This window comes from Lathyrus oleraceus, chromosome 6, assembly GCF_024323335.1.
Source record: "Lathyrus oleraceus cultivar Zhongwan6 chromosome 6, CAAS_Psat_ZW6_1.0, whole genome shotgun sequence".
NCBI classification, from domain to species: domain Eukaryota; kingdom Viridiplantae; phylum Streptophyta; class Magnoliopsida; order Fabales; family Fabaceae; genus Lathyrus; species Lathyrus oleraceus.
In genome coordinates this window covers 417,591,206-417,618,965 of record NC_066584.1, presented here as the reverse complement: position 1 = coordinate 417,618,965, position 27,760 = coordinate 417,591,206, and the positions used below count along the sequence as shown (strand labels likewise).

Below are 27,760 nucleotides of genomic sequence, written 5' to 3'. Positions count from 1 at the left end.
GTCCCTCCTAGCTTTTGTAGTTTGTTTGTTTATTGTGTGTTCATGCTTTTGTACAGTTATTTATTTACCTGCTTTACCTTATTGCATTGTATACATATCATTGTTGTATCTGTTGGCTGGTTATGGCTGCTTGGTGATCTTTGTGAGATGAGTTCTATACCCGAACTCGAGTGCACTTAGGATAGGAGAATGGCATAGTCTTGTCGACTTGTGTGGAGTTATTCCTTAGCAAGTTGACTTGCAAGCCCATTCACTTGGTGGAGGTCATGTTGAGATCAATAATGTCACACAAGTAAGTTGTGGTTAGACATTACTTTTTCCAATATAGACCTTAGAAGCCGAGGACCTTAGTTTACCAAACCCATCTTGGCCTATTCGTAGGACGTAGTGCGAAAGTCATTCAAGTGTAAGATTTGATACGATTGTTATGCGATACTACACTCATAAGAGTCTCTCTTGAGAATATTTTTGGAATACGAGTAGTTGTTCCTCCGATAATATCCGAAAGATGGGATTATGACTATGGGAACCTTTTGTAGAACATGTTTGGCAGGTTTAAACCTTAGTACACTCCTTTTGGGTGGTTCTTAACCTAAACTCCATGCTCGTGACTTGCAACAAACCCTTGATTCATGGTTGATCCGATCAGGTATCCTTAATATCAATGAAACTTGGGTGTTGATAAGGTGTAAACCATAATACACCAAAATGGGTGGTTGATATTAAGGATAACATGATCCATCCCATGACCTTTGTTTGGTGTGCTCTTAATTTCTCTCCAGACAGTGCAACCTGACAGATGTTCAAGCAGATACAGCGATCCTGATTCCCATGCCATTGCACTGCACTCACATCATTTTGCATCACATCATTTTGCATTCATAATCATTCACACATGTTTATCCATTTCTGTGGGGTTTATATCTTCTACTTGATTCTATTCGGAATTTTCTTGGTTCTCATCAATGGCTTAGTCTTTTTTTTACATCGTTTATCTATTGAGAGACTGGAATCAAGGGGGTAGAATACCTTTGGAATTGATAAACATGTCATTGCAATTACATATTCATTAGCATGTCTTGCATAACAGGTACTGCCACAGTGTTCTCAGTTTGTTTGGTGTTCCATCAGCAGGATAGCTGACCCAGGCATTCACCGGTAAGGTACCCGCAGAAACCAACAGAGAGTAATGGAAAGCCTACAGGCAGAGGTCGTCGAGATGAAAATCCGCATGAATCAATTCATGGATGTGTTTCAAGGGGTGGCTCAGGGACAGCAAGAGCTCAGGCAAATGATACAGAGGAATCCCCTTGCTCAACCAGAGACGGTGACTGATCCTCCAGCTGGAGAGGCTAATGGACCCAATGGACCGAGGCCTATCCCAATCCTACATGTCACCTCCGGTCAACAGCCCGTTCATGATGATCAGGACGATCAGTTCCCCCTGCTGCAGGAAGACTTTGGTATGGGTCATGGTGTGGACCCCATGTTTAGAAGATTGGAAGAGAGGTTGAAGGCAGTGGAAGGACATAATCCTCTGGGAGTAGATGTTGCTGACTTGGGGCTGGTCCCAGGTGTGAGAGTGCCACTGAAATTCAAGGTCCCGATATTTGACAAATACAATGGCAACTCTTGCCCGAAGATCCATGTGCAAGCCTATTTCCGTAAAATGGTTGCATACTCCGATGACGAAAAGTTGCTTATGTACTTTTTCCAGGACAGCCTAGCTGGGGCATCCCTGGAATGGTATATGAGGCTGGACAGAGCCCACATCCGTTGCTGGAGGGATTTGGCTGAGGCTTTCGTGAAGTAGTATCAGTATAATGCAGACATGGCTCCGGACAGAACTCAACTTCAAAATCTGTCTCTTAAAAGCAATGAGTGCTTCAGAGAATACGCTTAACGCTGGAGAGAAACAGCTTCCCGTGTTCAACCTCCTATGTTGGAGAAGGAAATGGCTAACATGTTCATTAACACTCTGCCAGGACCTTATTTGGAGCGCCTGGTGGGTTACAATGCCTCCAATTTTGCTGATGTAGTCTCTACTAGAGAGAGGGTGGAGAATTACCTGAGGACATACAAGACCCAGAGTGGAGGTGGATCCTCATCAGGGGTGAAGAAGCCATTCATTCAGGGACAGAAGGGGAGAGAAGAGGATGCAAGTGCCATATCTTCTTATCAGAACAGGGATAACCGGAGGAATAACTTTCAGAACTATCATCAGCAACCGTATGTTGCGGCTGTGACCATTCCAACTACAGCACCACTACAACAACAACAACCACAACGTCAACCAGCTCAGTACCAACCACAACAACCGGGTAACAGACCTGCCTATCAACCGAGGCCAAGGACGATGGACCGGCGTTTCGACACTCTTCCAATGTCGTACGCTCAGTTGCTTTCTAGTCTTCAACAATTACAACTTGTGCAGTTGCGCACTCTGGCTCCTCCCGTTGGTAGGCTTCCGGTGGGTTATGACGCCAACGCTAGGTGTAGCTTCCACTCTGGGGCACCTGGCCACAATATTGAGAACTGCAAAGCTTTTAAGCACGTAGTTCAGGACCTCATTGATTCAAAGGCTGTTAACTTTGCACCAGCTCCTAATGTTGTCAACAATCCCATGCCCCAGCATGGTGGAGCCAATGTTAACATGGTTGAAGGAGAAGTCAAATTAGTCTCTGCGGTCAACAATGAAGATGGGGATAGTGATTGCGACATTGATAACTGGGTGCGTCCGAGGATCCCGGGTGAAGTTCTCAACAATTGGTCTTCTGAGGAGATTGTCCAAGCCACTTGTCTGGAGGAGTAACTTTCTTTGTTTATTCATGCATATCCAAGTCTTACGTTCCGCCAAGGCGTAATGACTCATTGTAGGGCTCATTTATGTGACACTTGCATTTTTTATCATAAATAAAGGACGTCTTTTTGCATTCAAATATTTCGTTCTCTGTCTTTCTGTTTTTGCAGTTTTTCAAAAAAAATGGCAATGTTTTGTTTAGTTTCCACTTTTTTTTTCACACTCATAAGCACATACCATCACTCATGCAAATGCACATCACCGGATCCTATTGATAACGGTTCTGCTATGGCTCGCTTCGACTTTGAAAATCCAATCTTTCAAGCTGAAGAAGAGGGTGATGAAGACCATGAACTCCCTGAAGAACTTACCAGGTTATTAAAACAAGAGGAAAGGGTCATTCAACCGCATCAAGAGTCTGTTGAAGTGATTAATCTCGGCACCGAGGACGCCAAGAGAGAAATCAAGATAGGGGTTGCTTTGGAAGACAATGTGAAGAAGGGGTTGATTGAATTGCTGCAAGAGTATGTTGACATCTTCGCTTGGTCTTATCAGGACATGCCAGGGCTTGACATAGACATCGTGGTACATCGCTTGCCGCTCAAAGAAGGTTGTCCTCCGGTCAAGCAGAAGCTCAGAAGAACAAGACCAGAGATGGCTGTCAAGATAAAGGAAGAAGTGCAAAAACAGTTGGATGCAGGGTTTCTAGCAGTCACAAATTATCCGCCATGGGTTGCAAATATCGTTCTGGTACCTAAGAAGGATGGAAAGGTACGGATGTGTGTTGACTACCGGGATCTGAACAGGGCTAGTCCTAAAGATGATTTCCCCTTACCTCACATTGATGTTTTGGTGGATAACACGGCTCAGTTCTCGGTATTCTCCTTCATGGATGGCTTTTCTGGCTATAATCAAATTAAGATGGCACCAGAAGACATGGAGAAGACGACATTCATAACCCCATGGGGCACCTTCTGCTACAAGGTGATGCCGTTTGGTTTGAAAAATGCCGGAGCAACATATCAGCGAGCGATGGTGACTCTGTTCCATGATATGATTCATCATGAAATCGAGGTTTATGTTGATGATATGATTGCCAAATCTCAGACAGAAGAAGAACATTTGGTGAATTTGCAGAAACTGTTTGAGCGTTTGAGGAAATTCAAGATGAGGCTTAATCCGAACAAGTGTACTTTTGGGGTGAGATTTGGAAAACTACTGGGTTTTGTTGTTAGCGGAAAAGGGATTGAGGTGGATCCGGCCAAAGTGAAAGCGATACAGGAAATGCCTGAGCCAAGAACAGAGAAACAAGTTCGTGGTTTCTTAGGGAGGTTGAACTACATTGCAAGGTTCATCTCTCACCTAACAGCCACGTGTGGGCCAATATTCAAATTGTTGAGAAAAGATCAGGCTACACTACGCCAAAAAGTGCTTTTGGCAGCACCAAAAAGAAAGCGCTTTTTAAAAAAAGCGCTGTAATAGCTTGAAAAAAAATTCGCCTATGTAAAGAAAGCGCTTTTAAGGTAAAAGCGCTCTTATAGGTCTCCACTTATGAAAGCGCTTTTAAGGTAAAAGCGCTCTTATAGGTCTCAGTCTCACATCTATGAGTTTCACACTTATGAAAGCGCTTTTAAGGTAAAAGCGCTCTTATAGGTCTCATGGGTTTCACACTTATGAAAGCGCTTTTAAGGTAAAAGCGCTCTTATAGGTCTCAGTCTCACATCTATGAGTTTCACACTTATGAAAGCGCTTTTAAGGTAAAAGCGCTCTTATAGGTCTCATGGGTTTCACACTTATGAAAGCGCTTTTAAGGTAAAAGCGCTCTTATAGGTCTCAGTCTCACACACTTATGAAAGCGCTTTTGAGGTAAAAGCGCTCTTATAGGTCTCATGGGTTTCACACTTATGAAAGCGCTTTTGAGGTAAAAGCGCTCTTATAGGTCTCATGGGTTTCAGACTTATGAAAGCGCTTTTAAGGTAAAAGCGCTCTTATAGGTCTCAGTCTCACATCTATGAAAGCGCTTTCATGGTAAAAGCGCTCTCATAGGTCATTTATAAAAATTATAATAAATCTAATATTACAAAATCCCTGACTTTCAGAAATCCCTCTTTCACTCTCTCTCGTTCGAAGCTCTCGCTGCCCTGGAAAAAATTCCACAGAGTACCTGGAAATCTCAACGATAAACACTGCAAATTTGAAAGAGACTGCATTCGAAAGAGAAGGATTCAATACCTGGAAATCTCATTGCGTTTTAAGGTTAGGTTTTCGTGTCTTTCTATTTTTCCCTAGAAGTCAAAGAATAGGTGGTCGATTTTGGTTTGAATGGACTTGCATTGCTACATTATGGGTTATTTATTTGTCAGTATCGATTATTAGAGTTTGTGACTATGTTTGCTTAATATTCTGTAACTTACCGAAAGTTTCATCTTGTTCTGATATAAATGATATTCTGTAACTTGCATCGCCATTGACTTAGAAATAATGTTGGGAGTTCTAATAGAATCAGTGCCTTTTCAACATTTGTTTAAATTTGCTGAGAAAGTAGGAAGGAATGAACTGATATGTTTGCACCATTGTATCCTCATATTCTAACTATTACTGAAATTTCAGAAAGTGATTTTGATGTTAAATGTTGGATACTCAAATGGAATAACTTTGTCTGCTACAGTGATATATGTGATATGGTTTCAAGAACTTAGAGCAATGTCTCATATTTTGGCAATCCTATTACATGTTGGTTTGAATGAACAGTTAAACTTCAAAATGTACATTCATATTTTGGCATAACTTTGTCTGCTACAGTCATATTTTGGCAATCCTATTTAATGTTGTAAAATGATGTTTTAATATTATGTGAATTTTTAAGATGGTCACTGTAGTGTAAAATGAACCCTGATGGACTATATGTACATTTTTCATGTGCTTGTCTGCAGGTTGTTGAGTATCGTGGTGAGCAAATAGGAGGTCTTGAGGATCTGAGGGAACCATATATGTTGTTTTCTTCCTTTATAGATAAATTCTTGCTTAGCTTTTATTACATGGTTTGCGTCTAATTGAAAACTTCACGTCTTTGCCCATTTCAGGTTCTTACAAAATCGGTACTGCGTCTGAATCTGTTAATGCAGCTTACATATTTTCTAGAAAAGATCTTTCTCGGTATGTCTTTCAGCTTAGATATTATACAAACCCAAAGCATGTGTTTAATCATTTAGTATCTAGAATGAATCATTATGTTCAATTATTCATGTTAAGCTAATGAATCAAGTTACCAAAATATGTTAGTTATGTATGTTGCTTTATTATTTGACCTTGATATGCAGGCCTGCTATACAGATTCCCTGCGCAAGCAAAGCTGTTGTAGCTGTCCGGTTCTGTCCTATATTTTTTAATCTCAAAGCGACAAACTCAGGTACTTGTGCACTTAGTATAGTTCTGTTTACAACCAGTAACTATGTACAACCAGTTATATGTGGTACTGTTCCAATTAAACTGCCTGTGTGGGATGTATTCCGTCTTAAATCTATATGACCTCTTACTAGTAAAGATCATGAGTGGTGGCCTAGAGGTTCAAAGTGATTGGTCTGAGCTAATTAGACAGTTTTATATTATTTAGCTCTAGTTATGCATTAGGAAGCAGTTATGATATTTGGAACTGTGTTTTGGTCGCAACAAGCTCTTGAGTTCTTGGAAAGGAGACAGACAAAAGACTCAAAATAGTGGGACTTAGACGAGTTTCACCCAATAAAAGAGTGTTAGAGTTGGTATTGTTAGCACTCATTTTATTAATATTAGTCCACGTAGTTTAACTATTGATATACCGGTTCGTCCATTGACACACTAACCTTATATCCCCATCGAGTTGATAATTTAATAAAATTGATAATGTGAATTGAATTTCTTGGTTCTTGAATTTCTTGGTTCTTACTTGTGAATTGAATTTCTTGAATGATCGATTACTTGGTTCTTGAATTGTTCATGTGCATCATATAAGTTTCTTGAATTGTTTTATACGTTATGACTTATCCTTGATGTTGTTTTATATGTACAACGCTCATTCCCTGTGTTTCCGTGAGTTTGACCTTCTCGACGTTGCTGTTCGGTAAATCCGAGGTAAATTTCTTCCTCAAATTACTGGTACACTGTGATGAATTTGTCTGAAATTGCGTGAATATGTTGTGTTTTCTTGCTCCGTATTCATTCCGTGTATACTTTGGGTTTTGACAGAAACGCGTTATACCGTTTTGTACCCTAATTACTTTGCGTTAAAACCATGGATAAGACATGGATGTATTCCAATCGATTGTCGAAAGAGTACGAGAATGGGGTATCGAAATTTGTTAAGTTTGCTATTGCGCACGCCAAAGACCCCAATCGAATGACATGTCCTTGCTTGAGTTGCTGTTATGGGAGTCAGGTTGACGCGGTTCAGTTGGCATCGCATTTACTACGGTATGGAATTGATAGAAGTTATACATGTTGGAATTTGCATGGTGAGAAAAGTAACGAGAATGTTGAATCGGGGTATAATACGACCTATGCTTCAAACGACGATTGCACAGATACATATGATTATGATCGAGTCGAAGAGATTGCAGAAGCGCTTGAAGAAGATCTTAAGGACTGTCCCAAAATGTTCGAGAGGTTGGTAAGCGATGCAGAGAAACCGTTGTATAATGGTTGTACAAAATTCACAAGATTGTCTGCGTTATTAAAGTTGTACAACTTAAAGGCGGGCAATGGATGGTCGGATAAAAGTTTCACAGAGTTATTAGCTCTTATGAAAGATATACTACCAGAGGATAATGTTCTTCCCAATCGAACGTATGAGGCCAAAAAGATGTTGTGCTCTATTGGCATGAGCTATGATAAGATACATGCCTGTTCAAACGATTGCGTTTTGTTTCGAAACGAGTATGCATCGTTAAATGAGTGTCCTAAATGTGGTGCCCCTCGATATAAGAAAAAGTTGTCTCCAGCAAAAGTCTTATGGTATTTTCCTATAATTCCGAGATTTAGACGCATGTATCGTAGTGAAACCGATTCAAGACACTTGACTTGGCATGCAGATGAAAGAATTATTGATGGAAAGTTTCGACATCCGGCAGATTCACCCCAGTGGATGAAAATTGATAATGATTATCCTGAATTTGGAAAAGAAGCAAGAAACCTTCGCTTGGCATTGTCTACTGATGGAATGAACCCACATGGTATTCAAAGTATCTCGCATAGCACATGGCCTGTGATTCTTATGATTTATAACCTACCTCCATGGCTATGTATGAAGCGTAAGTACATGATGTTATCTATGTTAATTTCTGGGCCTAAACAACCAGGGAATGACATAGACGTATACTTGACACCCTTAATCGAAGATTTAAAGTTTTTGTGGGAGAACGGTGTGGAGGTTTATGATGGGTATAGGAAAGAAAGTTTCAACTTGAGGGCGATGTTGTTTGGAACAATTAATGATTTTCCAGCATACGGAAATCTATCAGGGTACAGCATTAAAGGTGAAAAAGCGTGTCCTGTTTGTGAAGACGGAACCGATACGATGCGATTGGACCTTTGTCATAAGAATGTCTTTCTCGGTCATCGTAGATTCTTAAATTCTAATCATCACTACCGTGGGTGGAGAAAAGCATTCAATGGAAATACAGAAGAAGGTAGAGCTCCAACAATGTTGACAGGTGATCAAATTTTTGAAAAGGTGAAGGACGTAAGTACTAAGTTTGGCAAGCCTTTTGCACATACACTTGTCAAGAGTGGGTGGAAGAAAAGGTCAATTTTTTTTGAACTGCCATATTGGAAGTCTTTGTATGTAAGACATTTCCTCGATGTTATGCATATTGAAAAAAATGTATTTGACAGTGTTATTGGTACGTTACTCAATATACAAGGAAAGTCTAAGGATGGCCTTAATGTAAGGAAGGACATGGTAAACATGGGAATGAGAACTGAATTGGGACCCGTGAAGAAAGGAAAACGAACATATCTACCACCTGCTGTTTACACTCTATCTAGAAAGGAGAAAAAAATATTGTGTAAGTTCCTAAGTGAAGTTAAAGTTCCAGAAGGCTACTCATCAGATATTAGAAGACTTGTGTCTATGAAAGACCTCAAGTTAAAGAGTTTAAAGACGCATGATTGCCATGTTATAATGGAACATTTTCTACCGATAAGTATACGTTCTATTCTGCCAGAAAAAGTAAGAAGCGCAATAACTAAATTGTGTTTTTTCTTCAAGTCAATTTGCAGTAAGATGATCGATCCTGCGATCTTACCAACATTGCAAAAAGAAATAGTTGTTACTTTGTGTGATCTTGAAATGTATTTTCCTCCCTCGTTTTTTGACATAATGGTCCATCTAGTCGTTCATCTTGTGAAAGAGACACAATTGTGCGGACCAGCTTATATGAGATGGATGTACCCTGCTGAACGTTATATGAAAATATTAAAAGGGTATGTGAAAAACCGAAGTCGACCAGAGGGTTGTATTGCCGAACGATACATTGTTGAAGAAGCGGTTGAGTTTTGTACAGAATATTTGTCAAATGTTCAATCAATTGGACTCCCCAAATCTCATATTGTTGAAAAAAAAGAAGGTAAACAGCTAATTGGAAATAAAGTTGTGACAGTATCAAGGGTCGAACGAGATCAAGTGCATTTGTATGTTCTGCACAATGAGATTGAGGTTGAGCCGTATGTTGAAATGCACAAGGGTGTTCTTCGAGGTTTAAATCCGAATAGAAATGAGAATTGGATAGTACGAGAGCACAATCGAAGTTTCATACCATGGTTTAAGGAACATATTTATTCAAAGTATCGTTCAGATCCCGCTTCAATAACAGAAAGGTTGAGATGTTTAGCATATGGTCCAAGTTTGGTTGTGTTTTCTTATAGCGCATACGCAATTAATGGATACACATTTTATACCAAAGAACAAGATGATAAAAGTACTATGCAAAATAGTGGTGTCACCTTGGTAGCTGAAGCAATGCACATATCAAGTGTGAAGGACTTAAACCCGAAATTTGCAAATCTGTCATATTTTGGGGTTATCGAGCGCATTTTGGTGTTTGATTATGAGAAGTTTCAGATTCCTATATTTGGTTGCAAGTGGGTTGAAAATAATAATGGCATACGAGTGGATAAGTCAGGATTTTTGCAAGTTGATCTTAATAGGGTGGGTTACACAGATGAGCCTTTCATTCTAGCCTCTCAAGCTATTATGAAGAGATATTAATCAAGAAAACTCACAAGATGCAAATGCTCCTGATGATACTTCAGAAAAAGAAATTACACGAGGCATCACTATTATGAAGAGTATCATTCGTGATAGAGATAAAGCAGTAACATATAATGTAAATTGGAATGCTGATAACCAACTAATTGGGTCTAATGCTGCAAAGTTGGCAAGCTACATTGGTACACTTGTTCGTATGCACATTCCAATCACTGCTACAAGATGGAGTAATAAAGAGTTGGGTAGCGCTAAAGATAAGATTTGGACTGAGATACTGGTACAATATATGATTGTTTATATTTTCTTTATATTGACGATAATGTGTTTAAATTACTTATACTAACACACTCTATTCCAATATTTTTTCGTAGAGGTCTTTTAACATTGAAGATACAACTATCCGAAAAAAGTATATACTTCAATTGGCCGGAAAAAGACACAGAGGGTGGAGAACGTTTTTAACAAACAAGTATCTTAAGGACAAAGAAAAAAAAATTGTTGAATATGATCCGGAATATCCAGTGAAGTATGCGATCTTCATTACAGAAGAAGAATGGGTTGCTTTTGTAGCCCAAAGAAGAGACGAAAATTTCAAGAAAGTGAGTGCCACAAATCGCGAGAGAGCGTCAAATCCCACGTATGCATACAAAAAAGGGCGTTTGGGATATGCACGCTTAGAGGAAAAAATTGTAAGTATACAAAAATGCTACGATCTTATTAATTGTCTCAATGTGTTATAATTGATTATCTTATTATTTGTGTCAATGCGTAGTTAGACGAGACGAAAAGTGACGCAACATCACTTCCGCCACATGTTTTGTGGAAAGAAGCTCGTGTGGGAAAGGATGGAACTGTTAGGGATGACGTTCAACATATTTATGATGAATGTGTAAGTAGAACATTGTGTCTTTAATTAAATCAAAAGTTTAATAATATATAATTAATTTTTTTATCTCCACTAATAATTTTCGATATGTAAATGAATTTCAGGAGACCCTATCTCAATCGATAAGCACAGTTGAGGACCAGGAGAACAGGAGCGTACTTAGTAGAGCACTAAATGTTCCTGAGTATCCCGGTCGGGTGAGGGGTAAAGGGCATGGTTGTACTCCAACTTCCTTGTATAAGAATCCAAGGAGAAGAAATCCTAGCAATCAAGAAGTGATGGAGACGTTGCAGGCATTACAAGCGCAAGTTCTTCAATTGCAAAAGGATAATGAGAGATATAGGTGTATGGAAAAGTGCAGTTCACAGTTGAAAGAAACTAGTGAGAAAGCCAGTATCAATTGTCAAAATAAATTTCCCGAGGTAATTATATATGTTATTTTGAAATTAAAATAGCACATTTATGTTAATTGAAATATATACACATTAAAAGTAACATATTTATTATTGGTTTAGGGCATTTCATCTTGTCAGCTATACTTATCGTCACCGACTTATCGCCTAGTTGGTAAGGGAAAAGTGCACAACACTTCGGGAGATTTACTTCACCATAGACCGCTCCCGGATGGACACCTTAAAGTATCGGTTGATGTTGTATTAGATAAGGATGCGTTGCTACCGATACCTGACATTGTTTCAGAGACAACATTTCTGCGAGATGCAATAGGATCATTTGTTGCATGGCCCTTGGATCTCATTTACATTGATGATGACGTATGTTGAATTCAAAAACCACTATGAATCTTTTAGTATTCAAATGTCAATTCTGAACCGTTAAGTTAATTTTTTTTACATGGTAATTTTAGACGCCTACAAAACCCGCATCTAAGGATAAAGTGATTTTGCGGCACAACGAGTCTGTTGCATCACAAAAAGAGGTATATTGAAAGTGTTAATTATATGATCCGAATCAAAAATGCATGATTTTATAATTTACCTATGTTATATGATTTATAGGTATTTGCTCAAGGGTCACAACAACTGAGCCAGAAAATTGGTAGTCGACAGAAAAACAAAAGGGATCTTCCAGTGACTTCTTTGCCAAAAAAAGGTGCTTTTGTGCCTCGATACCAGATATCTCTTGAAACACTTGTTGACTCATCAGATATGGCAACAGCTGGTGCTATTCGCTTACTGGATATGGAGGAAGATATCTTTGGTTATTCATGCACTGAAACAATCGGAAAAGAAGATCTGGAACATATTTTTCGGCATCAAGAATTAGGCGTCGGTGTTATACACACATACATCCGGTAATCCGATCTATATATTATTTAATTACTTGAACAATTTATTTACACATTTCAATAAAAATAGTCTAATGTTTATTATGTTTTTATTGAAGGTTCTTGTATGACAATTTCATGCGCGGGAATGATCAATTGTCAAACAGATTCCGTTTCGTGTCTTCCTCCCTGGTCAACAAAGCATTAATTTGTAGGGAACCGGATTCATGTAGAGAGTACTTAGTCAAGAGATTCATGGCCAGCAGTACAAACAACTTGTATCTTTGGCCGTATAATTCAGGGTTAGATTTTAATTCTAAGTTTATTCTAATCTTTAATTGTTTCTTTTACGTAAAAAATTTCCATATAAACTTTTGTTTTAATTTATAGGTGTCACTGGTTGTTGCTTGCTATTGATCCTTTAAAAGAAGTGGTATATTTTCTGAATTCGATAGATGGTGAATGGATAAATTATCCGGATATGAAGCAATTAGTTGATACGTAAGTGAGACTGTTCTAAATATTCGTGTATATTTATGTGAGATTGTTCTAAATATATGTTTTTATTTTGTTAGATCAATAAAAGTGTTTCGATCTCAAAGACAAGCTCGAGTACCACGTACTAAATCCAGCAACATTACGTGGATAAAAGTGCAGGTACTTTAATTTTCACAATTTTGCTTATAATAGTGATGCTACTTGATAAGAAAAGATAACTATACATTCTTATTTATTTTTCTATGTAGTGTCCTCTACAGCGCAACGGTATCGATTGCGGATACTTTGTAATGAGGTTTATGAGGGAAATCATTAATATGAATCAAATAGAGATTCCAATCACGGTATGGATTTATAACTTAGGATTTGTTTTAATATTTATCGAATATTTCATATTATTTATTACTTTTAACTAAATCATGCATATTATGTTTTGTTATGTAGTACTTTGATGAATACAAGTGTGCTCATTACACGAGACTGCAGTTGGAACAAATCAAGGAGGAATTGTGTCAATATTTTATTGAGAAAAGATTAATTAGTATATAATGGTTTCAAAATAACATGAATACTTTGATGAAGAATGGTTTCTGGTTGGCAAGTGTATAGTTCTTTATATTTTTAACAGATTAGTTATGACTCCAAATAGGCCGTATAACATATTAGTTTTGACTTGTGTATAGTTCTTTATAATTTTAGTGATATCTTTAATTTCATGGATAGATTAATGTGTTCATTCTTGTGTTGGTTTGCTTTAAAAAATTACAAATGCTTGAATTATGACTCCAAATGTGTTCAGTGCCTATCTATCCTTGTGTTGGTTTGCTTGAATTATGACTCCAAATGTGTTCATTCTTGTGTTGGTTTGCTTGTGTTGGCTTAAAAAATTACAAATGCTTGAATTATGACTCCAAATGCTTGAATTAGAGAGGCTTGATTTACAGGTTTATGGGATTATTCCCAAAAAATATTACAGGTTGAAATGGTAGGCTTAAACTGAAGGCAGCGTTTTGTTATTTTACTAGAGGAAAAGACAGCGCTTTTTAGTAAAAAGCGCTGCTAAAGGTTGTCAATAGAGAGCGCTTTTTACTAAAAAGCGCTGCTAAAGGTTGTCAATAGAGAGCGCTTTTTAGTAAAAAGCGCTGCTATAGGTTGTCAATAGAGAGCGCTTTTTACTAAAAAGCGCTGCTATAGGTTGTCAATAGAGAGCGCTTTTTAGTAAAAAGCGCTGCTATAGGTGGTATATAGACAACCTTTAAGAGCGCTTTTTACTCAAAAGCGCTGCTAAAGGTTGTCAATAGAGAGCGCTTTTTAGTAAAAAGCGCTCTTAAAGGTTGTCTATATACCACCTTTAGCAGCGCTTTTTACTAAAAAGCGCTCTCTATTGACAACCTTTAGCAGCGCTTTTTAGTAAACAAAAAGCGCTGCTAAAACCTATAGCAGCGCCACCTACGGCAGCGCTTTTAAGCGATTTTAAAGGCCAAAAAAAGCGCTCTCATAGGTCTTTTTTGGCGTAGTGCTATCAGGTGGAATGATGATTGTCAAAGGGCGTTCGAGAAGATAAAAGAGTATTTGCAGAATCCTCTTATCCTTGTGCCTCCAGTCCCAGGGAGACTGCTGATTATGTATTTGACAGTACTAGACAATTCCATAGGTTGTGTTCTCGGTCAACACGACGAGACAGGTAGGAAAGAGCATGCCATCTACTACCTGAGTAAGAAATTCACAGATTGCGAGTCGAGATACTCAATGCTTGAAAAAACATGTTGTGCACTTGCATGGGCTGCTAAGCGATTGAGACAATACATGTTGTCTCACACAACCTTACTGATCTCCAAAATGGATCCAGTCAAGTATATTTGAGAAGCCAGCTCTCACCGGAAGAGTTGCTCGTTGGCAAATGGTACTGACAGAGTACGACATCCAGTATACTTCCCAGAAAGCCATCAAGGGGAGTATTCTGTTAGACTATCTTGCTCAACAGCCGGTTGAAGATTATGAGCCAATGAAGTTTGATTTTCCAGATGAAGACATCATGTTCCTCAAGATGAAAGACTGTGAAGAGCCAGTTGTTGAAGAGGGACATGATCCAGACGAAAAGTGGACTTTAATGTTTGATGGGGCCGTCAACGCCAGAGGAAGTGGAATTGGTGCTGTCATTACAACTCCGAAAGGTGCCCACATGCCTTTCACCGCTCGTCTGACTTTCGAGTGCACCAATAATGAAGCTGAGTATGAAGCCTGTATCTTGGGTATTGAGCAAGCTATTGATTTGAGAATCAAGACTTTGGACATCTTCGGAGATTCAGCTCTGGTAATCAATCAAGTGAATGGTGATTGGAACACTCTCCAGCCTACTCTGGTCCCCTACAGAGATTACACGAGAAGACTGTTGACTTTCTTCACAACAGTAAAGCTGTACCATATACCTCGTGATGAGAACCAGATGGCAGATGCTCTTGCTACTCTATCCTCCATGATCAAGGTGATTTGGTGGAACTATGCTCCTAGGATCGATGTTATGCGCCTTGATAGGGTCGCGTATGTGTTTGCTGCTGAACTGGTAGTTGATGACAAGCCCTGGTATCACGACATCAAGTGCTTTCTGAAGAATCAAGAGTACCCTGCAGGGGCATCCAACAATGATAGAAAGACTTTGAGAAGATTGGCAGGCAGTTTCTTCTTGAACAAAGACGATGTGTTGTATAAGAGGAACTTTGACATGGTTTTGCTCAGATGCTTGGATAGACACGAAGCAGACATGTTAATGCAGGAAGTTCATGAAGGCTCCTTCGATACTCATGCCGGCGGACATGCAATAGCTAAGAAATTGTTGAGAGCAGGTTATTACTGGATGACCATGGAATCTGATTGTTTCAAATATGCTCGGAAGTGCCATAAATGCCAGATTTATGCTGATAAGGTGCATGTGCCGCCAAATCCTTTGAATGTGATGTCTTCGCCGTGGCCTTTTGCTATGTGGGGCATTGATATGATTGGAAAGATTGAGCCGTCTGCCTCCAATGGGCACCGCTTCATCCTTGTTGCCATCGACTATTTCACCAAGTGGGTCGAAGCAGCATCGTTCGCGAATGTCACCAGACATGTGGTTGCCCGTTTCATCAAGAAAGAAATCATTTGTCGCTATGGAATTCCCGAAAGAATCATTACTGATAATGGTTCTAATCTCAACAACAAAATGATGAAGGAGTTGTGCCAGGACTTCAACATTCAGCATCACAATTCTTCCCCTTACCGCCCTAAGATGAACGATGTTGTTGAGGCAGCAAATAAGAACATAAAGAAGATTGTGCAGAAGATGGTCGTTACGTACAAAGATTGGCATGAGATGCTACCCTTCGCCTTGCATGGGTATCGTACTTCAGTACGTACATCGACCGGGGCAACCCCTTACTCCCTTGTGTATGGTATGGAAGCAGTCCTACCTGTTGAAGTGGAGATTCCTTCTCTAAGAGTCCTGTTGGATGTCAAGTTAGACGAAGCTGAATGGATTCGGACAAGGTTCAATGAGTTAAGTCTTATCGAAGAGAAGCGAATGGCAGCCATTTGTCATGGGCAGTTGTATCAAAGTCGGATGAAGAGAGCCTTTGATCAGAAAGTGCGTCCTCGATGCTTCCAGGTCGAAGATTTGGTGTTGAAAAGGATCCTTCCTCCTCAGACAGATCACAGGGGCAAGTGGACTCCTAACTATGATGGACCGTATATTGTCACCAAGGTTTTTGATGGTGGGGCCTTAATGCTTGCAACGATGGATGGTGAAAACTTCACTTCCCCGGTGAACTCAGACGCAGTTAAAAAATACTTCGCATGAAATAGACCCGCTGGACAATAAAAAGAGTAGTCCAGCAAAGATGGGCATCCCGGCGAACCAAGAAAATGAAAAAGGTTCGGGCAAAAATTAGGGATTAAAAGTGAAAAGATTGTACACCCGGTAAGTTGAAAACCTGAAAAGGCAACTTAGGCAAAAATGGGTATCCCGGTGGATTGAAAACCCGAAAAGGGCGATCCAGGCAAAAGTTAGGGATTAAGCGAATGACTGCGTTCTGAATCTCATCTCGTGTCAATGACTGGAAACTTTTGAAGGATAGGAAACAGTCCAATCACTCTTTCAGAAAGCTGATCATCTGGAGGATCTTGAAGACGAGCAAGTCATAGCAGAATTGGAACCCAATAGAAATCCATTTCACATTGCCATTAGATTAATGTCTGTTTTTATCTGTTGTGCGATTACCTCTTTCCAGGGATTGCTTCCTGATGTAAATGCCTATTCAGAGGCCGTTCAATCAATAAAAACATGTTATTCGGTACATGCTTAATAAACATTTAAAATTGCTATAAATTTTAAGTGCTTTGGATTGTCTATTCAGAACAGGTACCCTCGGGGAATTTCCTTAAAATCCCCTGCAGATAATCGTGAATGTTTTCCACCAACAGACGAATTCGGTATCTTATCCCTGCAGAGCTGATCAGAGCGTTGGATTCTTCAATCCCCAGCAGGTTCTCACCACTATACCTCCCCCCAAGCGGTGGTTTCAGATTATACACTCCCCAGTAGAGTTGACAGTGTTAGACTATATACCCCCAGCGGAGTTGACAGTGCCAGACTGTATCTTCCCAGCAGAAGCGGCTGCTCCTTAGAGTTCGAGGCCAGATCGATAATCCCAATGCCAGATCCATGGTTTCTTTCCTTGAAGTTGAAAACCTGAAAAGGCAACTTAGGCAAAAATGGGTATCCCGGTGGATTGAAAACCCGAAAAGGGCGATCCAGGCAAAAGTTAGGGATTAAGCGAATGACTGCGTTCTGAGTAGTTCTGAATCTCATCTCGTGTCAATGACTGGAAACTTTTGAAGGATAGGAAACAATCCAATCACTCTTTCAGAAAGCTGATCATCTGGAGGATCTTGAAGACGAGCAAGTCATAGCAGAATTGGAACCCAATAGAAATCCATTTCACATTGCCATTAGATTAATGTCTGTTTTTATCTGTTGTGCGATTACCTCTTTCCAGGGATTGCTTCCTGATGTAAATGCCTATTCAGAGGCCGTTCAATCAATAAAAACATGTTATTCGGTACATGCTTAATAAACATTTAAAATTGCTATAAATTTGAAGTGCTTTGGATTGTCTATTCAGAACAGGTACCCTCGGGGCATTTCCTTAAAATCCCCTGCAGATAATCGTGAATGTTTTCCACCAACAGACGAATTCGGTATCTTATCCCTGCAGAGCTGATCAGAGCGTTGGATTCTTCAATCCCCAGCAGGTTCTCACCACTATACCTCCCCCCAAGCGGTGGTTTCAGATTATACACTCCCCAGTAGAGTTGACAGTGTTAGACTATATACCCCCAGCGGAGTTGACAGTGTCAGACTGTATCTTCCCAGCAGAAGCGGCTGCTCCTTAGAGTTCGAGGCCAGATCGATAATCCCAATGCCAGATCCATGGTTTCTTTCCTTGAAGTTGAAAACCTGAAAAGGCAACTTAGGCAAAAATGGGTATCCCGGTGGATTGAAAACCCGAAAAGGGCGATCCAGGCAAAAGTTAGGGATTAAGCGAATGACTGCGTTCTGAGTAGTTCTGAATCTCATCTCGTGTCAATGACTGGAAACTTTTGAAGGATAGGAAACAGTCCAATCACTCTTTCAGAAAGCTGATCATCTGGAGGATCTTGAAGACGAGCAAGTCATAGCAGAATTGGAACCCAATAGAAATCCATTTCACATTGCCATTAGATTAATGTCTGTTTTTATCTGTTGTGCGATTACCTCTTTCCAGGGATTGCTTCCTGATGTAAATGCCTATTCAGAGGCCGTTCAATCAATAAAAACATGTTATTCGGTACATGCTTAATAAACATTTAAAATTGCTATAAATTTTAAGTGCTTTGGATTGTCTATTCAGAACAGGTACCCTCGGGGCATTTCCTTAAAATCCCCTGCAGATAATCGTGAATGTTTTCCACCAACAGACGAATTCGGTATCTTATCCCTGCAGAGCTGATCAGAGCGTTGGATTCTTCAATCCCCAGCAGGTTCTCACCACTATACCTCCCCCCAAGCGGTGGTTTCAGATTATACACTCCCCAGTAGAGTTGACAGTGTTAGACTATATACCCCCAGCGGAGTTGATAGTGCCAGACTGTATCTTCCCAGCAGAAGCGGCTGCTCCTTAGAGTTCGAGGCCAGATCAATAATCCCAATGCCAGATCCATGGTTTCTTTCCTTGAAGCAGAACCTCGGTACCGTATCGGTGTTTGCTTCCCCCGCTGAGTCATCTCTCGCAGATCGTGGTTGCCAGAACCATTATCGCTTTCCCCAACAGCAGGTTTTCAGTGCCATTCTCTCCCTAGTCAGAATCTCAGTATTTCATCATTGCTAGAACACCGTGTGGCGGGTCATTTCCCCATAGAGTTCTTTGCATTGTGCATCTCCAACAGCCTTGTCAGGGTCCAGAAGATGGTGATCATTTCCCCAGCAGATTCCCTTGCCTCGGCTTGGCATTCTACCCAGCATTTCGCATCCCTGCATGTAGAATCATATTGCATTGCACCCTCCCAAATCGCGTAGCATTTCCATTTTCATGGAGCATTACGCCATTGAAAAATTCAAACATACGCATGTAAGCATAAAACATTCTCGGTATCCCAAGTCATAAGCCAGAAGTTGTTTCCAGTACTCAGACTGAAGATTGTTCATGACTTACCTTTATTATCCCCAGCAAGTGTCATTGGCCCATGCGCCGCCTCTATTATCGTTCCCTATTTCTGCCGATGCTGACAGGCATGAAGTTTCTGCTATTCCGACCGAAGTGGCGTTCAGGCCAGTTTTCCGATGTTCAGATCGAAGAAGTTTCCGACATTTAGGTCGATGCAACTTGTGGCGTTCAGGCCAGTTTTCCGATGTTCAGATCGAAGAAGTTTCCGACGTCCAGGTCGATGCAACTTGTGGCGTTCAGGCCAATTTTCCGACGTTCAGATCGAAGAAGTTTCCGACGTTCAGGTCGATGCAACTTGTGGCATTCAGGCCAATTTTCCGATGTTCAGATCGAAGAAGTTTCCGACGTTCAGGTCGACGCAACTTGTGGCATTCAGGCCAGCCTCTCGGTGTTCAGACCGATATTAATAATCTCATATCTCCGATGTTCAGATCGAAGTCATTTCCAGTATTCAGACTGATGAGCGGCATTCAGGCCATGGTTATTTATGTGTTACCATTTATTTTGGTATCCAGGTTAACATTCTTTTTCAGTATTCAGACTGACTCTCACCGTACCAGACGGATTCTTCTTTCAAGACCACCTCTTTGCCGATTCTGACAAGCATTGTTACTTCACTTCACTTCAGTGCAAATTTTAGGGCTTTTATTGTATTCAATCCCTTGATACCTCGAAAGCACGAAAGTCGCTGCTATCTTCTTTCCAGGTCTCCAGTTGATTGAATAGGGGCAGCTGTAATACCCCAAAATTTACCCTTCATTTTTCCTGGAAGCATACGCTTTACACCTCATGCATGCATTCATTTTTAGGTCATTTAGCATTTGCATTTCATCATGGCAATCGGAATCGGATCCAAGAAGCTTGAACATCATCCAGGACACTTTGTGGGCTCTATTTAGATGATCAGTCAACACAAGGGAAAGACTTGAGTTACTTCCAACAGGGGTCTATTCGTCAGTCAAAACGTTAATCTTGAAGGAGCAAAGGTTTGTTCATGAGCTGTCATGCTCGCTAGGCGAAGCCCACGTGTTTTGAAAAAAAAAACGAAAAACGAAAAGAAAAAAAATAATATATATATATATATATATATATATATATATATATATATATATATATATATATATATATATATATATATATATATAAATAAATAAATAAAAGAAAAAATCTTGGACTTGGACCTCTCTCATTTGAGCCTATAGGTCCACAAAAATCAGGTTATAAATTCAGAGTTTCAGTGAAACAAAAGGCCATTCTATTCCTATTACCCTGTCTGGGAAAAAGATAGTGAGAGAAGAACCCTGGGGAAAAAGATAGTGAGAGAAGAGCTAACAGAGTTCAGAGCAACCTCCAGGCAACTCTGAAAGGTTCATTCTGACTCACACACTTTCAGCTCAAGCAAACCCTAACATTGGTTTGCAAATCCAGCCGTGCCATTTGATTTCAACCGATCTCTCCAATCAGGTTTGCCCTATATCCATCATCTTTATGCCTTTAATTTGAATGCTCTAAATGTATGAGGTATTATGGGTAAATTTGATACCCTTTTGATGCATGTGTTTGATAAGAGGTTTAGGCCTCCTACCCTTGGTTGCTTTTTGTGAGCTTTTTGTGAATTTTAATGGCATGATTCATGTGGTTACATTTTGATTTGGGGGCAACTCTTGGCTACCCTATTTTGTTTCTCTAACCTGTTTGTTGAATTTTGTTTTGTGAGGGCTCATATGACTCTTGCAGAGATGGTTTGCCTGGTGTTCCACTTTATTTGTGGGATACCGCCTGGAGGTTTCATTCCGATTACCTGTACTGACTCACTTTCTTTGATGGTGTTAGCTTGGAAGGATCTCAGGGTTTCCTTGTTCCGTTAATTAATGTTACTTCGGATCTTTATCCGTGTGGTACTTTTACATTTTCCCGTATTTTTACCGCTTTCTTAGCTGGAAGACCTCGATAGGAGGCAATGTTTTGTGTGTTTACTTTATGCAGGTTCCTTCGTCAAGGACTGCCTTTTTGCATAAGCATCCCTAACCCTACAAACCCATTGATTTTTCTTCTCCTAACACGTTTACTCCTTCTACTACAGGCGAGTAAGTCTCCAAAGGTCGAGCATCCGGTAGATTGCGTAGTGACGTCGTTCGTCCAAAACCCAATCCATAACCCCGTAGTTAGCCGAACTACGGCTTGCTCTGATTCTCATTCCAGATGAGATACGTAGGCATAAGACGCGATGTCTTAGCGAGCACACATCCCCCAAACCCATAGTTCAGCCGAGCTACGAAGACTCTGATTCTCATATTCAGATGAGATACGTATGCAGTGGATGCGACATCCGTGTGAGTCATTTTTATTTAACCCATTTTTTAGTAAACAGCACAAGATAAACTCACACCCTTTAGACAAGAACTACAAAAGTGGATCCCGTAGAGTACTACGGATGCGTAGGGGCGCTAATACCTTCCCTTCGCATAACCGACTCCCGAACCCAAGATTTGGTTGCGAGACCTTGTCTTTTACTTTCCTCTTTTCAGGTTTACTTCGAGCGTTTCCTTTCCCTCCTTTGGGATAAATAACGCACGGTGGCGACTCTTCTGTCATTTTCTTTTGCCGGTTGTTTTTTCGCACACTGTATTTTTCAGGTTGCGACACAAGCCAAATGTTAAATGAGTCGTTTTGTTGGACCTAAATACCATAAAACATTTTTCTATGAAGACATATCATATACCATGATCATATTTTTCCTTACCACAATCCAAATCAACATTTTTAATGGACATACTACTTAAATAAAACTTCCCATCGTGATATTGACCTCACACTTGACCATAACCAACCTCAGTTCACAAATCCTGACCAATGTAAAACCACAATACCTATTATACATGACCTTGATGATCAAGTCAGTCATGACCAATTCACACTTCCTCATATAGATGAAAACCAAATACATGAACCATAAAACTTGAGACATACTCACAAGCTAAGTCATCTGTCTGATTATATATGCAGTCTCTCAAAGCAATCAGTTTATCATACATTCTAATGTATTCCTTATCCCATTAATCATTTTAATTATTTGAATAACTTATCAATTTCACAACAACACTTTTCTCTTTCTATAACTGCCACCATTGAGCCAATAATTTACAACGAAGCTAGCAAACACGAGTGTTAGATCAAGGCCATAAACTCTGAACTGGATGCATTGAAGCTCAAAAAGATATGGAATTTTATTGATCCACCACTCAATGTAAAAGCTATTGGTAGCAAAAGGGTTTGAGAAGTGAAGCACAAATCATATGGGACAATTGAGAGACACAAGGCTAAACTAGTAGCCAAAGGTTATAATCAAGTGGAAAGACTTAATTTCTTAGACACTTTCTCACCAGTTGCAAAGATCACTGCTATGAGAACATTGTTTTCTATAGCTTCCATCAATTCATGTCATTTACATTAGTTAGATGTAAACAATGTCTTCTTGCATGGAGAGTTTCATGAAGAAGTGTACTTGTCCATTCCTTAAGGAGTTACAAGTCCCAAACCAAATTAAGTGTGTAAACTACTAAAGTCACTATATGGACTGAAACAGGCAAACATGAAGTGGTATGAGAAGTTATCAGGTTTCTTAATCACTCGATGCTACAAACTATCCACCTCTATCATTCTTTGTCCATTCTCTACAAGGTAACATTTTTCACTACATTCTTAGTGTATGTGTATGATGTAATTCTAGCTGGTAACAGTTTGGAAGAGATTGAGATGATCAAATCCACACTTGATCATGAGTTTAAAATCAAAGATCTTGGAAAGCTCAAATATTTTCTAGGCATATGAGTTGTATATTCTAAAATTGGAACTAACATATGTCAAATAAATTATTGTTTGGATCTCTTAAAAGACACGGGTCTCCTTGGTTGTAAAACTGCCAAAACTCCCCTTGATCCATGTGTAAAACTACACATAGACTCATCTGCAGCATATGAAAACATACTTGGCTATAGGAGATTGGTAGGAAAATTGTTGTATATGACAACTACCAGGCGTGATATCAACTTTACAACATAACAGATCAGTCAGTTTGTATCAGCACCAACAATTACACACGATGACACATCATGTAGAGTTGTCAAATACCTCAAAGGATCGCATGGTAAAGGCCTCATATTCAGAAGAGATTCCAATCTCAAATTGCTTGGTTTCATAGATGCAGATTGGGCAGGGTGCATTGACACTCGACGGTCAACCTTAGGTTATTGTTTTTTCGTTGTATCATCATTGGTTTCTTGGAGAGCAAGGAAACAACAAACGATTTCTAGTAGCTCATCAGAAGCAAAATATAAGGATTTATCTTCTGCTAGTTGTGAACTTTAATGGTTGATTTTTTTGCTACAAGACTTGGGAACTCAATACAACAAACCACATATGATCTATTGTGACAACCAGAGCGCCATTCACATTGCAAACTAACCCAATTTTCCACTAACAAACAAAGCACCTTGAAATTGATTGTCACTTTGTGCGAGAAAGAATCATGCAAGGCACCAAGTTTCTCCTTATCAAGTCACAAGCTCGGGTGGCTAATTTCTTCACTAAACCTTTGCCACCAAATAACTTTAATTCTTTCACTTCCAAGCTTAACAAGAATGATATATATCATGCTAAAACAGAGGTGGGTGTTAAGGCTATTAGTAAAGCAATAACTTAAAGGTCAAGTAATTGTAATCCCACAATTATTGAGGTGTACCTCATGTAGTGTATTATGGCCATCTGAAGTTACTTAGTCGGTTAGAAGGTTGTTAAGGTCAGTTATAAAGCTTAGCAATTGTATAAATATCAAGTGTAAACTCACAAAGTAGATTCAATAAGAAAGTTTCCACCTTTACTCTCTTCTTCTCCATTGAACTCTCACTTTTTCTTCACTTTCATCGTGTTCATTCAAAACTTCACGAACTTGTTTTATCCAACTTTATTTTTCATTCATTGAACCTAAAATTACATTAAACATTAAGTAACATAGAACATCAAGTTCTATAGTAGGTACATCTAAAAAATAACAAAATAAACCCAAGAACAAATAATAACTAGGATGAGAAACTTCATCTCTTCGTCACGCTCTCAACCTTCTTTTTTATCTTCCCAATCTCTTTTGAACGCATTTGTTTCCCAAATTCATTTCCAAATTCCTTTTCAAATCATTGTTGAAACGCCTCAAGTAATTTATCATTATGTCACACCTATTGCATTCATCATCATCTTTTGTAGTAAATGTTTTTCTTTCATTTACACCAAATAGCTCGTCATCTCAGTGAAACAATTCAAAATCTTCTTCTTTCTGCAAAAAAATAAATAAATTGAATTCCACATAATGGAGATGAAAATTTAGAATTGATTTATGGTAGAAAATAGAGAGAAAAATAATGACACTCGTTAGACAACTATTCCCCAATACGTGTACTTCCAATATTCCCTTTATGGATTTGCATTAGGCCTAGAGGCTAACAACTTCATCGAAAGTCCATGTCCGCATTTGATAGTGATTCGTCCATTTGAATGCACGCTTAAGGTCGAACTAGCTCCTATTTTCTTTCTCAAGCAAATGAAAGGTTAAAGGGCGTGAAGCAGATACAAACACGAGTAAAGTTGGAGGATGAAGGTCCAACAATGATGCGATATAGAGATTTTAGGTATTCGTCAATGATAGGGGTGGAAAGTGAAGAAGTGAATGTGTGTTTAGGTGGATTTAGGTTTTGAGGGAGAAAATTATAATTATAGTGTGATTAATCTAATTAATTTTTGACTAATAATGTTAGTGTTATCGCATAATTTACATTTAAATATAAACTAATAAAATAATATAATATGTCAACGTTACCTTGATTATTTTAATGATAAATTAAAATTTAAAAAAAAAAACTTCAAAAGTCATATAAAAATATGTTTTACCCATTTTCTTCTAAAATGACTCAAATAACATAGAAAAGTAAATATTAATTCTATTTAATTTAATCTAGGATATATATCTAATAAAAAAAAGACGGGGAGTATTAATTTTTTATATGTAATTGTTGCCATAAAAGAATTTTAGCAAACAAGAAATAAATTTAGAAATATTTTACCACATAAATTGACATTAATACACATGCCTTTAATTGATCAACTATCTACATTTTTTTTAAAATTAAATAAATGGCATATTAAAAATATTAAAATTATTTGTTTAAACATTATTTATTTAAAAATTATTTTATTTTATTTTTAGCCGTGATCAAACTTTAACAAGAAAAATTAATAGTGATTGGAGAGAGAGTAATACATGTAATTTATTCTCTTTTTATAGGTCTCCTTTTCTTAGATTTGGTTTATAACTTTATATCACCACAAGCTTTTGTTTTTTCTCTTCTTTCTAAATAAATTGTTAGCTTCAAAAAAATCAATTAATTATAAACTAGTTTCTATTCACAATTAAAAAAAAAACTACTGGCATATTTTATTTGTACTATTTTTTTTTATCAGTATGATTTTCCTTTTTAGATGAAATCTTATACCTTTTTGTAAAAATAAAGAAAATAAATAACTATTTGAGATGGCAATAGATGATGGGTCCAGAAAAAAAGCAGAAGAGGCAATGGACAAAAGAGAAGTTCCAACCTGGCTTAGCTTGACTGTGGCAGATTTAGATGCTTTTAACGTCCTTCGCTTGCCAAAAATTGTTGCTTTTTCCTCGTAATAATAATCCTTGTCCAACAACTTGTTGTTTAAAGCATTACAAAAACCAATGTATTCTTCTCATACCAAAGTCAGCTTTTTTAAGCATAGCAGATCTTCCATTCTTAATTGTTCCTTTCTTGTTCTCTAATCTGGATACAACACTCCTATACAATGCTTTTCCTTTTATTTACGTTACTAGTAGATTTTTGCATCAAGTTAAAGAAGTCGTGAAAAACCAAATGTAGTCAAATTGGTTTCTTCTGTTTCGGCACTAAGCATAATTGGTGTTACCTCTTTCAACAGATAAGACAATATGGCCAAAATCCAATAATAAAGAAGATTTGTCTTATTAAAATATACTTAGTAAACAATTGTCTCCGGGTGGTTGTTGACACTGTGGCACTTCATCTTCAAATAGATGGTGGATATGAGTGTGTACATGGCAAAAAGTATATGGGTGTCAGGTATTTCTATGCTCTTAGAGAATACTCAAGAGGCATTTGTAATTAAAGGTAGTTAGGATTTTCTCACAATGCCGAGAAATCTTGTTTAGTGATATTTATAGTGATAAGAGAGAGTCAGCTCACGTAAAGTGAGAGACTATGTGTATAAATGTTATGTTGAAGATATTATTATATGTTTTCTCTCCGGTTAGATAAGAGATATTTATAGAGGCCTTTGGACCTAAGATTTTCTAAGGACCGATAATCGCTCACTTTATCAATGGGAAACCATTGAATCCCTATTTCTTAGAGAGGGAGAGATTAATCAATTGACTCAGACTTCCCTTCATTCGAGAAATATCTTTTCTAATGTTTCCCCTAATGGGGCGAGTATGAGACTCTTAGAGCAAAATATATGTCGTCCCTCTTGAAGGTCACCACTCTCATGTCCTTACTAGGTCCTTCACAAATATAACACTACACAGTTTCTTAACCACAAGGGTTTTAACAAAGGGTGAAGTGATTGAAGCTACGGAGACTTAGGGCATCACGAGTTCTTGAATTTCTCAAACTAGTTATACATTGGTCATGATTGACTAGACTACAAGTCCCACAGGCGCGCTGGACCTCTCGGGCGGAACTTCTATCAAGCTTTTAGACAAGACTTTAAGTTAAGTCTCTTGGTTAGACTTCAGCTGCGTCTGTCGCGACAAAAAAAATACCTAAGCGTAACAATCGCTCGAAATACAGCAGAGTCGTCACCGAAGTTTATTTATTCCAAAAGGAACGAGAAAATATCTATAAAACCCTAAAAATTAAAAATTAAATGGTCATCAAAACCAAATCGAGTTCGGGAGTTAGTTATGCGAAGGAAAGATACTATCACCCATCACATACTCAACGAGAACCATTTAGTCAGTTTTGCGAATAAGTGTTAGCGTGATGTTATTTGTTTTCTTCTAGTTATTATCATGCATTATTTAAATAAAGAAAGAGAGACTAAATATATATATTTTTATTAGGGTGCTTGACAAGATTGTGAGTCTTCCTCCTACGCATCCTCAGGTGCGATGGGGAATTCAAAGCTATCTAGTTCTAGCAAAAAAAATATTTTTAGATTTTTTATTATAGTGTTTGACAAGACGTTGAATTTCGCTCCTACC

At 38.6% G+C, this 27,760-nt stretch overlaps 1 long non-coding RNA gene across 1 annotated transcript; it reads left to right on the top strand.

Moving 5' to 3' along the window:
• Positions 1-4,994: 4,994 nt before the first annotated feature.
• Positions 4,995-6,212, top strand: LOC127091133 (uncharacterized). The gene is made up of 3 exons (XR_007791876.1): positions 4,995-5,056; positions 5,734-5,956; positions 6,121-6,212. It is a non-coding gene; the product is annotated as an uncharacterized LOC127091133 (long non-coding RNA).
• Positions 6,213-27,760: the final 21,548 nt, after the last annotated feature.